The following is a 5,396-nucleotide window of genomic DNA, read 5'->3' on the forward strand; positions in this document are numbered from 1 at the left end:
TCCCTTTGGCCAAAGTCCCTTTGTTTTACCACCCTGTGATTCCAAGGCTTCCGGAATCCAGACAGATACATCTCCTCAATGGAACTCAAATCTCTCTGATTACGTCATAATTGTTGCCATAAAACAAAGTGCATAGTCTTGTTGATATCGTTCCTTGCTAAACCATGCCTCGTGCTGTGCAGTAAAGTTTAAGGCTTTGCAGGTGTAATGAAGGTGGTTCTGTAAAATGTGATCAGTAATCTTGCCTGAGACATGAAGACTTGCGTTTGTTTGCTCACTGAGCCGAATGCCTAGATTTTAGCTCAATGGGATAATAGCCTTGTGCCATGCAGGATGCCTGGCTTTAGCTCAGGGGGATAATAGCCTTGTGTCATGCAGGATACCTGAGTTTGAACCCAGTCTCTCTGCCCCCCCCCTCTCCCCCCTCTCACTCTTGCTCAAAAGTAGTGCACTATATAGGGAATGGGGTGCTATAGGGCTCTGGTCAAAAGTAGTGCACTATATAGGGAATAGGGTGCAATAGGCCTCTGGTCAAAAGTAGTGCACTATATAGGGAATAGGGTGCCATTCAAACAGCAACATTTATCTCTCTCTCCACATAGTTTATCATACTGACTTTTTTCCCCATAGCGAAAATCCCCTTTATAAACCCTGCTGTCGCTTTAGTAAGTGATTAATATGGCCCTGTGTTGTTGGACAGTCCTCATTGTCGATGTAATAATGCAGGCCACCCAGGGACAATACAGAGATCCATTACAACTGTTACAGTTATTTCTGTTTCTTATGTTAAGGCATGTTGTGTTGTTGCTATGGGAACCAATGTGATAAATGAACAACAGTTTCATTCGCTGATCTGTAAATAAGTGTTCGCTCAAATTAACAAGATCTACGCAGTCCGGGATCTTAAGAACAAGAAATTCGTTAACATATTGTACGAATTGGATTCGTAACATATATCATACAAATTGCACAATGTTATTTTGTATTGTTTTTTTTATTTTATTTGCAGGACGCAACATATCATACAAAATGGATGCCTTAGAACACAATGCGATGATAACGATCCCTATGGACCACGACGTTAAACCTCGGGTTAGGGACTGGTAGATCGGGTTAGGGACTGGTAGATTGGGTTAGGGACTGGTAGATTGGGTTAGGGACTGGTAGATCGGGTTAGGGACTGGTAGATCGGGTTAGGGACTGGTAGATCGGGTTAGGGACTGGTAGATCGGGTTAGGGACTGGTAGATCGGGTTAGGGACTGGTAGATCGGGTTAGGGACTGGTAGATCGGGTTAGGGACTGGTAGATCGGGTTAGGGACTGGTAGATCACTGGTAGATCGGGTTAGGGACTGGATCTGTTAGGGCTCTGGTAGATCGGGTTAGGGACTGGTAGATCGGGTTAGGGACTGGTAGATCGGGTTAGGGACTGGTAGATCTTAGGGACCAGGGTTAGGGACTGGTAGATCGGGTTAGGGACTGGTAGATCGGGTTAGGGACTGGTAGATCGGGTTAGGGACTGGTAGATCGGGTTAGGGACTGGTAGATCGGGTTAGGGACTGGTAGATCGGGTTAGGGACTGGTAGATATTAGGGACTGGTAGATCGGGTTAGGGACTGGTAGATCGGGTTAGGGACTGGTAGATCGGGTTAGGGACAGATCGGGTTAGGGACTGGTAGATCGGGTTAGGGACTGGTAGATCAAGATCGGGTTAGGGACTGGTAGATCGGGTTAGGGACTGGTAGATCGGGTTATGGTAGATCGGGTTAGGGACTGGTAGGGAATCAATGTGGGACTGGTAGATCGGGTTAGGGACAGAACTGGTAGATCAGGGACTGGTAGATTTAGGGACTGGTAGATCATTACAGGGACTGGTAGATCGGGTTAGGGACTGGTAGATCTGTAGATCGGGTTAGGGACTGGTAGATCGGGTTAGGGACTGGTAGATCGGGTTAGGGACTGGTAATCGGGTTAGGGACTTAGATCAACTGGTAGATCGGGTTATGGTAGATCAGGGACTGGTAGATCCTGGGATCGGGTTAGGGACTGGTAGATCGGGTTAACTGGTAGATCGGGTTAGGGACTGGTAGATCGGGTTAGGGACTGGTAGATAGGGACTGGTAGATTGGGTTAGGGACTGTTGATTGGGTTAGGGACTGGTAGATCGGGTTAGGGACTGGTAGATCGGGTTAGGGACTGAGATAGGGACTGGTAGATCAGCAGTTAGGGACTGGTAGATCAGGGACTGGTAGATCGGGTTAGGGACTGGTAGATCAGGGACTGTAGATATTAGATCGGGTTAGGGACTGGTAGATCTGGTTAGGGACTGGTAGATCGGGTTAGGGACTGGTAGATCGGGTTAGGGACTGGTAGATCTGGGTTAGGTTAGATCGGGTTAGGGACTTAGATCGGGTTAGGGACTGGTAGATCAGGGACTGGTAGATCAGGGACTGGTAGATCGGGTTAGGGACTGGTAGATCGGGTTAGGGACTGGTAGATCGGGTTATGGTAGATCGGGTTATAGATCAGGGAAGATGGATGGTAGATCCTGGTAGATCGGGTTAGGGACTGGTTAGATCGGTTAGGGACTGGTAGATCGGGTTAGGGACTGGTAGATCGGGTTAGGGACTGAGATCGGGTTAGGGACTGGTAGATCGGGTTATGGTAGATCGGGTTAGGGACTGGTAGATCTTATGGTAGATCGGGTTAGGGACTGGTAGATCGGTTAGGGACTGTTCGGGTTAGGGACTGGTAGATCGGGTTAGGGACTGGTAGATCGGGTTAGGGACTGGTAGATCGGGTTAGGGACTGGTAGATCGGGTTAGGGACTGGTAGATCGGGTTAGGGACTGGTAGATCGGGTTAGATCGGACTGGTAGATCGGGTTAGGGACTGGTAGATCGGGTTAGGGACTGGTAGATCGGGTTAGGGACTTAGATCGGGTTAGGGACTGGTAGATCGGGTTAGGGACTGGTAGATCGGGTTAGGGACTGGTAGATCGGGTTAGGGACTGGTAGATCGGGTTAGGGACTGGTAGATCGGGTTAGGGACTGGTAGATCGGGTTAGGGACTGGTAGATCGGGTTAGGGACTGGTAGATCGGGTTAGGGACTGGTAGATCGGGTTAGGGACTGTAGATCGGGTTAGGGACTGGTAGATCGGGTTAGGGACTAGATCGGGTTAGGGACTGGTAGATCGGGTTAGGGACTGGTAGATCGGGTTAGGGACTGGTAGATCGGGTTAGGGACTGGTAGATCGGGTTAGGGACTGGTAGATCGGGTTAGGGATGGGTTAGATCGGGTTAGGGACTGGTAGATAGATCGGGTTAGGGACTGATCTGTTAGATCGGATTAGATGGTAGATCGGGTTAGGGACGGGTTAGGGACTGGGTTAACGGGTTAGGGACTGGTAGATGGTTAGGGACTGGTAGATCGGGTTAGGGACTGGTAGATCGGGTTAGGGACTGGTAGATCGGGTTAGGGACTGGTAGATCGGGTTAGGGACTGGTAGATCGTTAGATCGGGACTTAGGGACTGGTAGATCGGGTTAGGGACTGGTAGATCGGGTTAGGGACTGGTAGATCGGGTTAGGGACTGGTAGATCGGGTTAGGGACTGGTAGATCGGGTTAGGGACTGGTAGATCGGGTTAGGGACTGGTAGATCGGGTTAGGGATCGGGTTAGGGACTGGTAGATCGGGTTAGGGACTGGTTAGATCGGGTTAGGGACTGGTAGATCGGGTTAGGGACTTAGGGACTGGTAGATCGGGTTAGGGACTGGTAGATCGGGTTAGGGACTGATAGATCGGGTTAGGGAGATCGGGTTAGGGACTGGTAGATCGGGACTTAGGGACTGGTAGATCGGGTTAGGGACTGGTAGATCGGGTTAGGTTAGATCGGGTTACTGGGTTAGGGACTCGGGTTAGGGGACTGGTAGATCGGGTTAGGGACTGGTAGATCGGGTTAGGGACTGGTAGATCGGGTTAGGGACTGATCGGGTTAGGGACTGGTAGATCTGTTAGATCGGGTTAGACTCGGGTTAGGGACTGGTAGATCGGGTTAGGGACTGGATTGGGTTAGGGACTGGTAGATCGGGTTAGGGACTGGTAGATCGGGTTAGGGACTGGTAGATCGGGTTAGGGACTGGTAGATCGGGTTAGGGACTGGTAGATCGGGTTAGGGACTGGTAGATCGGTTAGTTGGGTTAGGGACTGGTAGATCGGGTTAGGGACTGGTAGATCGGGTTAGGGACTGGTTGATCGGGTTAGGGACTGGTAGATCGGGTTAGGGACTGGTAGATCGGGTTAGGGACTGGTAGATCGGGTTAGGGACTGGTAGATCGGGTTAGGGACTGGCAGATCGGGTTAGGGACTGGTAGATCGGGTTAGGTACGGTTTGATCGGGTTAGGGACTGGTAGATCGGGTTAGGGACTGGTAGATCGGGTTAGGGACTGGTAGATCGGGTTAGGGACTGGTAGATCGTTAGGGACTGGTAGATCGGGTTAGGGACTGGTAGATCGGGTTAGGGACGGGTAGATCGGGTTAGGGACTGGTAGATCGGGTTAGGGACTGGTAGATCGGGTTAGGGACTGGTAGATCGGGTTAGGGACTGGTAGATCGGGTTAGGGACTGGTAGATCGGGTTAGGGACGGGTTTAGGGACTAGATCGGGTTAGGGACGGGTAGATCGGGTTAGATCGGGTTAGACTGGTAGATCTGTTAGATCGGTTAGGGACTGGTAGATCGGGTTAGGGACTGGTAGATCGGGTTAGGGACGGGTAGATCGGGTTAGGGACTGGTAGATCGGGTTAGGGACTTAGATCGGGTTAGGGACTGGTAGATCGGGTTAGGGACTGGTAGATCGGTTTAGGGACTGGTAGATCGGGTTAGGGACTGGTAGATCGGGTTAGGGACTGGTAGATCGGGGGACTTCGGGTTAGGGACTGGTAGATCAGGGTTAGGGACTGGTAGATCGGTTTAGGGACTGGTAGATCAGGTTAGGGACTGGTAGATCGGGTTAGGGACTGGTAGATCGGGTTAGGGACTGGTAGATCGGGTTAGGGACGGGCAGGGTTTTTTTTTCATCAATAACTAGTGTCCTGGCAGTGTATCACTAAACTGATCATTAACATTTTGAAGAGGAGCCATTTTCTCATGCTCTGCTGCGCAGTACGGTCATATCTGACTGACTAAGATCATAACATGGTGTCAGAAGCGCTTCCAACCTTGTCAAATATAAGACAGGAGAGATTATTTCACAGAAAATAATAACGTTCCTTGAGTTTAGAGTGACGGAGAGTAGCTAACGGCTCTCTCGTGTCTCATCGTTGAGCAGAACAGCCCAAATGGAGCTGTTGCTATGGTTACTCACAGACTCACAGTCATCATGAGTAAAGTGCATGC

Source organism: Oncorhynchus masou, chromosome 3, assembly GCF_036934945.1.
Source record: "Oncorhynchus masou masou isolate Uvic2021 chromosome 3, UVic_Omas_1.1, whole genome shotgun sequence".
Classification (NCBI taxonomy): domain Eukaryota; kingdom Metazoa; phylum Chordata; class Actinopteri; order Salmoniformes; family Salmonidae; genus Oncorhynchus; species Oncorhynchus masou.